Genomic DNA, 12,870 nt, shown 5'->3' on the forward strand with positions numbered 1-12,870 from the left:
CGCACATGTACTGATTCGTTGGGGGGTTCCGCGGGGGGGTTGCATTTGTGGTGTAGCAGTAGTAGGTAGGGCCTCCAAAAAATGGCTCGGGGAATCCATGATGTTCTTAAGTCAGCCACCTCGTTGGGCAATTTGCCTGTTGTGGTGTTGTATTTGTGTTGTATTGAACATGCAGAAATCTGCAATATATGGCACAGAACAATTAGTTCTACTGCAGAAAAATTCCTGTAACTTATTCTTAGTGCAAACATATATTTTTACTACCATTTATAATGTAATGGTTTTCTAATTGAAGCTGTATCTGAACTTGTAAAACAATGCTTTGGGTATTAAGTCTTTCCAACTCTGCTTTGATTGGAAATACTCTTTAAAGCCCTGGATTTATACAACCTGAGCTAAGAAAATTTTAGGTGAGAATAGTGTATTAACAGAAGCTGCATATATATATAAGAATTTTTAATATGAAAAATTCTGAGCTCAAAAACATGTTCTCTTTTTGTCAAAAAAATTCAAAATTGCAAAAATCATTGTTTTAATTATTTTAATAAATTAATGTTTTAAAATAAAACGTGTAATATGTGAAAATGTAAGTTCTTCATCATGTTATATACCTATTGCGTTCAAAACATCCAAAAGAATTCATTTAGATTTTTGACTGTTTTCATGTCAAAAGCCCAACCCTGCTTATAATTAATATAGCTTATCATTTTACTTTTAAAATTCAAATTGCTAAAAGAAGGGATCTCAAAATGATTAATCATTGTTCAATAGCCTTGCTTTTCACTTTCCTAGAATTTTTATCAGGGTTATCAAGAAAGTAAATTTTTTTTAATGATTTTGTATTTTTATATTATTTTTTGGTCTCTCCAATGTCTTTTTGTTCAATTGTGGGTTTTTTTTTTTAATTCAATGTGCCATAAGTGGATATTTTTGGCCTTTTTGCAAGTTTTTCATCTGCAGGAAATGTGAAGGTGAACATGAAAGTATTGTTCTTGTGTAACACTTGTTACATTATTATATATTGACGCATTACCTCCTAGTTTAGTTTGTCTATGGGGGGGGGGTTCTTGGATTCAAAAAAGTAGTCATGGTTATTTTGATAAACATTTGGTAAATTGATTTCTTGTGTTGAAAGTTATATTATTCAGAATGCACAGAGCAAGAACTTAGTGCAATTATTGCTTATAATTTTTTTTTATTGTGGTTGTAATTTTGTTGCCTTGAAGCATAAATATTGTAATACAGTAGCCACTGCTTATAAGAATCAACCTCTTGTAAAAATCAAATTGGAAAGACTAAATGTTTTTCCTACATTAAAACTAATTTAATGTAGGAAAATCATCGGTTATATAGGACCAGATTTCCGCTTATAAAGAGCAGTTTTTCTGAAACTGTTTTAAATTGACCCTTCTTCAGGAACGTTTTCTTATCCCCCACCAAACTCAATACAGCCAACCTATGGGATCCTATATTACACCCATACACCCATAGTTACAACCCCCCCCCCCACAGACCATTATTGCCTACTTTGGGAAACATTGATATAGAGTTATGCTCTCGAAAATAGTACAGTAGTAGTATGCTGTTACTGTGTAACATTTTAGTCAGTCTTCATTGTTAATGAATGATGTTCTTAAGGATAGCAATATGCTGTGGATATTTAAGCTAATTTTAAGAATTAAAATTTTATATTCAATAAGAAAGTAGTTACGATTTTTAACTTCAAAACAATCACGGCATAAGGTCCCCCTCGAACCCCCTTGCATATTCCAAATAACTATATAGGAGCAACCAAAAAAAATCTCTGGATATAAGAATCAAAATGGTTGAACCAAACTTGATTCTTATAAGTTGTGGCTACTGTACTTACTTAAATGTCGTCACATAAATTTTGGTGTCAGCAGAAAAGATTTTTGGAAATTTTTGTGTTAAAAGTTTTATTATTCGTAATGCACAAATTCATCCTTGGTGCAATTATGGCTTATTAAAGTTTTTCTTTATTGTGGTGGTAATTTTGTTGCCTCAAACATAATTGTGTAATATTTACTGTAGTGTTATCACAAAGTTACAATTTGGATGTAAACGAAGTTTATAAATAAATTTTTATTTCTTAGAACTGTTTTACTCCTTAGAAAGCTTGTCTTTTGGATTAAACCCAAAAAAGTCATATAAAATGTGTCTGGTTTTGGCAGTCATTGTTAATTGTTAGTATTATCACTGGAAGATTTCTAGCTGTATGCCGTTCTAATTGAGTACATGTGTTACATGTAGAGATGAAGGAATATTTGGATGCTGTTCTGTATTCGGCCCATTTGCCAAACATTCGGTTCGACCGAATAATGCTTACGTATTTGGTCGAAATCTAAATCTAGCACAAAAAATTATATGAATTGGAATTTTTACCATAAATTAAAAACCGGTTATATTTTATTCTCTGGTGTATATCCCTTTCTTTGAAAGAGGTTATGTCAGGGTGAATTTCTCGGATAAATGAAACTGAAAATAGAATCCTGCAGTTACATGTTAACTGAAGGATGCACCTAGGTGAGACTTGAGCTACTTAAAGAGGCAAAATAAGTTATGAATTTTATGATGCATCACTAGCTGGGAGTAAATAGTGCTTGACATTTTCTTGACCAGGATGTAAGATTGTGACAAGTGATAAAAATAAATTGATTTTGTAAGTAATATTGAAATACAATATTTCATCGTTTTTGATTGTCAGTATCGTGGCAATAAAAATCTTTTAATTACCAGTTTTTTAATACTTATTTAAATAAATTGCATAATTAAAATCTATTATAAATCATTGAAAAATTACCAATGATTTCATTTTCAGTTTTATTAGTAATTTATTATTTATATAACATTGATTGGCCGAAGTCTATACAAGGGAACGCAGAGGTGATGTTAGACGATTGATGTTGCAAAGAAAATCGGATACTGTTGTACAATCCAGGACCGTCGTTTCAACTTTTTCCGGGGGTGGGGGGACAAAGCACATGCACTCTATGTATATATATATATACCATTTTTAGTGTATTTTCGAAAGCCGGGGGACGACAGGCCTGGTACAATCAACAATGTTTGGTGGAGGTTGTTCCAGTTCGTTATTATACGAGGAAAGAAACTAAATTTGAAAAAATCTGTGGATGCAAAGATGGGTTTAAATTTTTGTGAATGGTTAATTCTTTTTGAAAAGTATGAAGCTGGAATTAGAAAATTTGAGGTATCAATATGAAAATGATCGTGGAGAATTTTAAGAAGGAAAGGTAGTCTAGAGATATATCTATGGGTAAAAAGCGGTTGCATATTGAGATGGCACTTGAGTTCAGTGACGGAGGCAGAGGATGACTAACATTTAAGAATGAAACGGCAGATTTATTTCTGAATAGATTCTAATTTTTGTCTATTGGTGGAGAGTATGAGGGTCCCAGATTTCACAGGCATATGAGAGTACAGGAAAGATGTGGGTTTGGAAGCAGAGATGTCTGAGGTGACAAGTGGAGTTTTTGAGGTTCCGACGAAGAAAAAAGTTTCAAGAAAATTGGTATTTGGTCAAAAGATTAGCTGAATATTTGGTATTCGGCCAAATCACTGTTCGTCCTAACCCTAGTTACATGGCCCAATATCATTTACCATATTTGCAAATTGTCTGAATGACTCCAAGTTTGCTGGTGTCTTTAAATGTCAGCCTGTTTTGTATAAAAGTTATTTTTTTACACAGATTGGAAAATGAAACATTCTGCTGAGCATTCATAGGAGAACGTCAAGTCTTTATTCAATTGCATCTTTTTAGGGGCACTCAAATAAGTTTGAATCCAAAAAAAGTTGCTCGTCCAATGCAAGTAAATTGTGTAAAATTTAATACGTCCATTGGCATTTGATGTGTGGGTACTTGAGCACTCCATAAGTGATTCAGAAGTTGAAATCCTCTACACAAGACCTGAGCCCAACATCCGCAGGTTTCATGCCATATTAATAATTTAAAATCTGTAAACGTTTTTAAAAAAGCACTTCCATGTGTACATGGAAGTGAAATGTACATTCACTTCCAAAAGTTAAGCATGTGACGGCTTATATAACATAACGACACCACTTAAACTGTGTCCTGGATTGGACAGTTAATGGAACACAAATGTGTGGTATTTGGGTGAATAGACCCTTCATGTGGAGCTTTCGGCACACAACCATTCATCATATTATATCAATACTGGCAGATATTGTCTTATCAAGTGATGCTGTAACAGTGGTGAAAGTCACTCGTGGATTCCGCTTAGGTGCTATACCAGTGTACCGATCATCAGATTAGGATTGGTAACCCTGGTTGACTGGACCCCGTCTCCGGTCAGCTGTTTGACTTCCTTGGGAATTATTTTTATAATCTGTATATTGCTATATATAGTAGCTAAGTGGAATCGACGAGCAACCTCCACAAATGTTACTTCCAAGGTTGCAATAGTACTTGGTAAGACACTATCAGCTGGTACTGAGTACCGATGGCTCCACGCGAAGGAACACTGCATTAGTACCACACGTTTGCGTTCCATTAACCATGCATTCTAGAGCGGCAAGATTATAAAGTTATGTGTTATATGTATAATGTTATATAAGCTGTCGCGTGTGTGAGTATTGTGTCCATCCAATAGATATTTAAGCACAAGATGGAAATGCTGAGGAAATTGAACACACTAATTTTAAATATTATGGAGGTAGGGGAAGATGGGCCACACGCAGTCATAAGCGTAAACTTGTATCTGGCCAGCACCTCCTAAAGATAGAAGGCCTCTGCACTGTTTGCCATAAACGTCATTCAGACTACCTAGCAAGTTTGCCCCATTTTGAAAAACAGCAACCTATTTCGTTTCTTCTTATTTCGGCATAAAATCTTCCTGATTGGCTTACAAATACCGCATAGTGATTGGATGTAGGGCATAGAAATCGCCAATTCCGAGCCCGATCATTTCTTTTCCTCACAACGATAATACTGAAAGGCCAGTGGTCCCTGCTGGCACGAGCAGGGAATTTTTTCCCCTGAATATTCTGAGGGAAAATGGACTACTTACTGACAAGCAGACTGCGGAGGAATTCTATCTCTCCCCATCCCCGAATATTTTTGAAGACTCTGCTCGGCCCCCCTTGTGTGAATGGTTTCCTCATTTTGCTTTATGATGAAAAAAAATTTTTTTTTACTGAAAATATTGTCCTAATTATGAATTAGATAATGGAAACAATCTGCTCAAAATTTTAGTTCTTTTAAATACTCTCGATGGTCTTTGGCTTTCTTGTTCCATGCCAATAATTTTTTCCCTGCTGCTCAGTCCCACCACGGTTCCGCACTCCCTCTGTGCCAATCCTTACTGCCACAAGGCACGACTGACGAAGTTTCTTTGAGAGGAGAAGGGTCTTTTTTTTCTTGTTTGCCTGACCAAACTCAAGTGTCTCTTCTTTTGTTCACTGTGACAACGGGAGGGGCGCGTGACACCAACACGAAAGGAAGCCCAAAGATGTATGGTGGAAGAGGCGCCGACACAAAGAAAACATTGGGCTGAAAGATGCTGGTCGTTCCAGTACGCAGGAGAGAGAAGGTGCATTGCATTGTGTTTTTCCGGAAATTATTTGCTCAGCCAGCACCTAGAGATAGAAGGTCTCTGCAGTCTGCTTGTGACGTCAGTAAGTAGTCCATTTTCCCTCAGAATATTCAGGGAAAAAAATTCCCTGCTCGTGCCAGTATCATCGTTATGAGGAAAAGAAATGATCATGCTCAGAATTGGCGAATTCTATGCCCCACATCCAATCACTATGCGGTATTTGTGAGCCAATCAGAAAGATTCTACGCCAAAATAAGAAACGAAATAGGATGCTGTGTTTCAAAATGTGGAAAACTTGCTAGGTAGTCTGAATGACGTTTATGGCAAACAGTACAGAGACTTTCTATCTCTAGGAGGTGCTGGCTCAGCCCCCTTACAAAATTTATTGGGGGGGGGGGGGTGCGCTCAAATGTCCTCAGCCCCTGGGTTCCGGTGCCTATGTGTGGTGGTGGTGAAAATCGGAAGGTCAATAATATTGAAACCAAAATGAGAAAAAATTGCACTCTGTACAGTATAGGCACCGGAACCTAGGGAATGAGGCCATTTAAGCCTCCGCAATACATTTTGTAAGGGAAACTGAGTTCTCCCCCCCCCCCCCCCCCAATAATTTCTGAAAAAGCAATGTAGTGCATCCGCCCTCTCCTTCGTACACGCTTGAGTCCCGTATATACGGGAAAACCAACAACTTTCAGCCCCTCTCCCAATATGTTTTATTGAAAAATATTGGGGGGGGGGGCGAAACAGTACATACATAGTACATTCTAAATATCCATTCCCATTCACAACAGAGAATCGAACGGCCGATGCCGAAACATTTTTTGAGCCTTGTAACAAAATTTGGCTGGGAGGGGGGGGGGGGTAGAACACAGAATCAAACAAGTAAATTACACTGGTGAAATAAATTAAGAGAATTTGCATATTTTATCGAATTTCATGAAAAGAACTGAATGTAAAACCACTGCTTCTACACTCATGTCCATAAATTAAGGATAATGCCAGCTCCGGCAAATAAAGGTTCAGAAACAAAACAAACGTTACTTATTCATAAAGCCCATTTATTAAACAAAAGATAAAGAACAAAGAACAAAAAACGATGGTGTATGTATGATACCATTCATAAAAACTACGATTTTTACTCCCTGGAGCAATTGTAAAAAATATCTTTACAAAAACTTACTATTACATGGTTGGTATGATGGTTAATACATTGTATGTCTCCCATGCGATGAAATACAGTCCGTACAACGCCTAGGCATGCTGAGTATCAAATTATCGATCTGATCTTGGGGGAAGATCACTCCACTCAGCAAGCAATGCTCTCCAAAGTTCCGGTACACATGTAGGAGGTGGTTGACGGGCTGCAACTCGTCCGCCAAGCATGTCCCACACATGCTCTATCGGATTCAAGTCAGGTGAGAATGCTGGCCATTCCATACGGGTTATATCCTCAGATTCAAGGCATTCGTTTACGATGTTTGCTCGGTGAGGACGGGCGTTGTCATCCATAAACACAAATTCTGCGCCCATGGCACCCCTAAACAAACGTACATGTTGTTCCAGAATGATGTCCCGATAAATTTGGGCTTTCATGGTTCCGGTTTGAACATGCAGATCTGTTCTGGAACCCAGTATAATTCCACCTCAAACGAGCAATGCTGCACCACCGTGACGGTGTCGTTCAATGATGTTGTCTTGGTGGTAACAGGTACCTGGCGTTCTCTATATGAAAGTCCGACGTAAAATCAGACTGCAAGCTAAACCTGGACTTGTCGGAAAACATCACACAAGCCCACTGTGACGATGTCCACGTTGCATGTTCTCTACTCCAGGCTAATCGCTGCCGACAGTGAGTTGCCGTGAGCGGAGCACATCTGACAGGCCTGCGAGCATATAGACCAATATCTCCCAAACGTCTGTACACGGTTTGCCTTGAAACTGTGGTACCCGTGGCTGCAGATAGCTGACGAGACAGGTCGGATGCTGTGCTCCTTCTGCTTCTTTTGGCAGTTACTGCCAAATACCGGTCTTCATTCGGCGTTGTAACTCGGGGGCGACCTGTACTGTAACGTCTACTGACATTTCCGTTATCTTGGAATCGTTGCCAAAGCCTAGAGATGACACTTTGGGCAATTCCAAGTTCCTCAGATACTTCCATCTGAGTACGCCCACATTCCAGGCGGCCGATAATTCTACCACGTAAAAAATCATCCACATGCGTCCTCTGTGTCATAACTATTCACTCATGGCACTGAGCGCCTTACAGAACTCTTGTGAACAATTTTACTTCTTTGCCACCATTCCTTATATACCCCCCTCTTACACTCTCGTCATTGTGACGTACTATCGGCATCATCTGGTGGCTTCCTGAAATTCGCATATTATTCTTGCAGATGTGTGTGATAATTCTGCAGGTGAAATTTTTACTTTAGATTTCGATTTCTGTGTGATTCTGAATTATCCTTAATTTATGGACATGAGTGTAGACAAAAATGCAAATCTTGTACGTCAAATACGTAAGCGTACACGTGTGTGTAGGCGGAGCCAGTAGAGAAACAGACTTTATAAGCGCGCGTAAGTTAAGACGCATTTCGTTCGCTAGCACACCTTGGCGTATTTATTGGTGTTATTTTGCAGCAATCTGTTAATTTCAAATTGTAACAGTAAAAATGAGTAACCACCAACGTTTAGATGATGGAATGAGTTGGCGAATTGTGGGGAGGCTAGAAGCAGGCCAATCTCAAGTCCAGATTTGTAGAGAGTTCAATTTAACGCCCAGCGTCGTGTGTAACTTACGGAAACAGTTCCAGGATACCGGATCCATCGAGAGAAAGCCTGGTCAAGGTCGTCCAAGAGCCACGACGGCCAGAGAAGATCGCCATTTGTCGATTATAGCGAGGCGTAACAGGAGTGCTACAGCTTCTCAGCTCTCTCGTGACTTGTATGCAGCCACAGGGACCCGTGTATTAAGGGTGACTGTTTCCAAAAGACTTCATGAGAGAGGGTTGTTTGCAAGAAGACCTGCTGTTTGCGTGCCGCTCACTTCTACGGACAGGAGAATCCGTTTATCATGGTGCAGAGAGCATAGAGATTGGAGTATGGATCAATGGGCGACCGTTCTCTTCACTGATGAGTCCCGGTTCAGCCTAAGCACCGATTCTCGCCGTACGTTCATATGGAGAGAACCAGGGACCCGCTACCTACCCTCCAATGTCCGCGAAATCGAACATTATGGCGGAGGAGGTTTAATGGTCTGGGCAGGCATCATGTTTGATGGCCGCACACCTCTCCATGTCTTTGAAAGAGGCACTGTGACTGGTGTGAGGTATAGGGATGAGGTCTTGGAGCCCTGTGTTCGCCTTTTCAGGGATGTAGTTGGCCCTGAGTTCATTTTAATGGACGATAACGCGAGGCCATGCAGATCTCTTCTGCTCGACGATTTTCTAGAGAGTGAGGATATTCGCCGGATGGATTGGCCAGCCAGATCTCCAGACCTTAACCCTATAGAGCATGTCTGGGACACTCTGGGGAGGGCAATTGCAACTCGCAGCCCCCCTCCGGGAAACCATCCAGAGAATGAAAACAGCGTTGCTGGGACGAATTGCCACAGGAAATTATAAACTGCCTTATTTCAAGTATGAAATCACGCTGCGAGACCTGTATATCTGTAAGAGGGGACCGTGCCCCCTATTAACCCATCCATTAACCCTTTTTTTTGTTTATTCTGCAACCGCTGTTTCATACCTTCCGCCTCCAACGAGTGTTACGCACGATCATGCGTGTGTATTACACACACACACACACACACACAATTATTGAATGGTTATTTGTTTTGTATTGTATCAATGTATGTACATATCAAATTTCATTAAAATCGGTACAGTAGTCCTAGAGATAATCGACCAAGTCTGCAAATTCTCTTAATTTCTTACACCAGTGTATAATATTGATATAAAAAAAGGAAATAAAAATAAAAATGTTTTAAAGGTTCAAGAGCCTCTCATCTCCTCAAGAACTTCAGAAAATTATGGTGATATTATATTTGATTTTTGTTGTATATAATCATCTACCCATTGACGAATATTGATTGTGAAAAAAAAAGAATTTTTCGGCCACACCCGTTCTTCGAGTATGCTTCGATATCTCTGAGATGTGAAGCGGGGTGTATCAGGTCTTCAAAGGTCGAAGGAGCCCCCCCCCCCCGTAGGCAGGGCCGGAACTAGAGGGGACAACTGCCCAGGGTAGCAAAATTTAGGGGGGGGAGCGGCAATTTGAGGTGGGAACAAAGAACACCGTTATAAAATTATCGAATTTTAAAATTCTGGGGGCGGCAAAATAATGTTTGCCCCGGGCTGTAAAGATCCTAGAGTTACGCCTCCACCCCCTTTTTTTTTCTTCCCGTTTGGTTGGGTGTTTCGAACATGGGAAACGAAAATAAAGCAAATCAATAAAAAGTCATCACTCAACCATTATAAGGAAAGCCTACTATGCATTATCGGTGTGGTGGCCTACAAGACTCATTCATTCATAAGAAAAATATCGCTCACAAATTGAAAACAATTTCGTCAATTGAAAAGTAAAAATTACCTAAGGAAGCAGGTTGGCCACCCCTTCATAAACAGTGAAATGCATGCACAATATGGGTATGTAAGTGACGCAAAATGTATCTGTCTTTAGAATTCAACAAATCATAAATATTCAGTCCTCGGTATAACGTCACTCGGGGACAGTGCCATCTTAACGCATGGGCCCACCTGGGTACGGCCCGGGGGCCTCAAAAGAAGAGAGGCTTCACAAAAATGAGATCCGGTTGAAATTTTCTAGGATTTACTAGGTAGGTCCTCCGAAAAACCACTTGGCCCGGGGGCGCATGATACTCTTAAGACGGCCCTGCACGGAGACCAAATAAAAATGACCATAAGCGGGTAACGAATAGTCCCAACTCACTAATTATGCTGGCAGGCACTAAAAAAGGGGACGATATAGGCTTCCCCCTCCTACAGCAGGGTCTCAGGCTGGGTTCTTTGGTGGGCCATAGTTCACATGCCACTCTAGTGAATTTTTTTGTGAAAAAACAAAAAAAAAGGAGAGGAATCGTCCCGGGTGGTGAGGGGCATGTTCATAGTGTAATGTATGCTTGCTGACGTTAATAGTGTTGACGTTACAACGAGGTCTTTATTGTACTTTGTCAAGCCTCTCTCCATAGGCGGAGATAGACCTGGAAGTCTGGGGGGGCTCGGTCATTATTGCTGGGGGGGGGGGGGGCAAGATGATAATGATGTCGATTCATCTATACATATATGCATTAGATCTGTCGACTTCACCTTTGAACACGGCCCCCCCCCATGCCTCTCTCGCTGTCATACTTATATAAGATTTTAAATTGAAAATTAATTTTAAAAAATTATGTATTTTGATAGGTTTTCTTTCCATGTTAAGCGTGACCTTTTTCTTCTACGAACACAGGGTCGTAGTGTGCCTTCTCGGGGCCCCAGGGCAATGCCTCGGTTGCCCCAGCCTAGTCACGGGCCTGTTCGAACATATAGTAGTTATTCCAGACAACCAGCTTTCCTGAGTAGATAGAACAAGACAAAACGCTTGGACGAAGGCTATGGTGCGGAGTGATAAAAGAAAAGCCGTTTGGTCGCAACAGGCAGGATTAACCATTTGAGGAAAATAAAATGGTGGGTGGTGGGAAAACTGGTTGACGGGTCTATACATCGCTTCCTGTCATGACCTCCTAAATTACACAGGTGGTTATCTAGGTGGTCGCGCGCGTGTTCCTGTACGATCTCCTTCCTCATTGTGTGTACAGTAAGCTCCAATCCCACGATTACTTGGTACGTGACGCAGGGTAAGATAATTAAAGTAAAAGATAAAAGTTTTTGTTGGGCACAAAACCGCAAAAACCAAAGTCGGCGTGTTTGTTCCGAATAAGTACGGGATTTCCTTCACGCCGGCTGTGGTTTTTGCGGTTTATGTCCACACCACAAAGACTTTTTATTATCTTTTACTTTAATTATCTTACCCTGCGTCGCGTACCAAGTAATCGTGGGATTGGGGCTGTATACTCCTCTGGTCATTTATTAGCGGCGTCCTTTCAGCGGCGTTTTGACCATTGAAGTAGCATGACGTCTCTACAACTGCCCCGGTGCGAGGCGGAGTATATACAAAAACACACACACATATATAGGAGAATTCCGAAAAAAAGGTTGGTCAAAGCATGCCAATTTGTGTGAAGAAACACGCACACGAGTAGGCAGCCAGATGTATTGGAAATGTCTCCCTGAGGCGTGTGAGAACTTTCTTGAAATTTTAGTCATAGATAAGGCCGTAGCGGAGGGGTCCCCCCGAAATGGGAGTAAATGTCTGAAAAAGGGGAAAAGAGATAGATAAATTTATTGTTCTACCACTTTGTTCCCCCTCCAAACGAAATTTCTGGCCGCCATCTACGCCTAAATCCGATCGTTGTATCCTTACTCATCCTTCAAGGCTCAACTTGTAGCAGATGATCTTCTTCAGATCATCAGTATTTCTTGGTAAGTACTAGCTCATTAATAGTTTCTCTAATTTTGTGGGTTTAATTTTTTCGCTAGTACATCAAAGGCTTATACAGATATTCTTGAGGCCAAAAGCTTTCACGACAAACATTGTTTGGAACAAGAATTGCTATCGAAATCCAAAGTACAGTAGGACCTCGATTATCCGAGGATGGATTATTCGGAGTTCAAAAATTACAACACTACGGAAGTTGTGAAAGAGAGCCGCGAGTATATGAAATTATTGCCCATACAACTCAAGGAGTTTGGGTATTATTATTCGGTGAAAAAAAATGGTGATTAGAGAGAGAGAAAATAGGAACAGAGTATTATTATTCAAGTTATTATTATGAAATATATTATTATGATCACAGTGTTTCCCAAAGTGGGCAATATCGCCCCTTGGGGGGCGATGGAAAGGTCCAGGGGGTTGATGGGGAAAAATTTTTTTCAAAAGGTGGGGATGGAACAAAAAGTTTGGGAAACTGGAGTGTTAGGGGCCGTTCAAGTATTACGTCATCATCGATGGGGGGGGGGTGGTTTCCGATTTGCTGACTTTTGATGATAGGGGGGGGGGTTGGATAATGCTTACGTGATCAATCACCTTTTATGAAAATATGAGTTGGATTCAGAGGGACAGAGCTGATGACGAAATTTTGCTGACGAGGGGGAAGGGAGGGGGGTCAGCGTTTTGCTGACAGGGGGGGGGGTCGAAAATGGCTAAAAATGTGCTTACGTAATAC

General features: G+C 40.4%; 1 protein-coding gene across 1 annotated transcript in view; it reads left to right on the plus strand.

The window, feature by feature from the left end:
• The first annotated feature begins 11,859 nt into the window (after positions 1–11,859).
• LOC149085386 (uncharacterized) overlaps positions 11,860–12,870 on the plus strand; it is a 35,290-nt gene continuing 34,279 nt past the window's right edge. Inside the window, exon 1 of the transcript XR_016192885.1 lies at positions 11,860–12,127. The gene's annotated coding sequence lies outside the window, so the exon portion shown is untranslated. The remainder of the gene's footprint in view (positions 12,128–12,870) is intronic.

Source organism: Pholcus phalangioides, unplaced genomic scaffold (assembly GCF_987345545.1).
Source record: "Pholcus phalangioides strain wild (caught in Gottingen) unplaced genomic scaffold, Ppha-v1.0 ptg000007l_1, whole genome shotgun sequence".
NCBI classification, from domain to species: Eukaryota; Metazoa; Arthropoda; class Arachnida; order Araneae; family Pholcidae; genus Pholcus; species Pholcus phalangioides.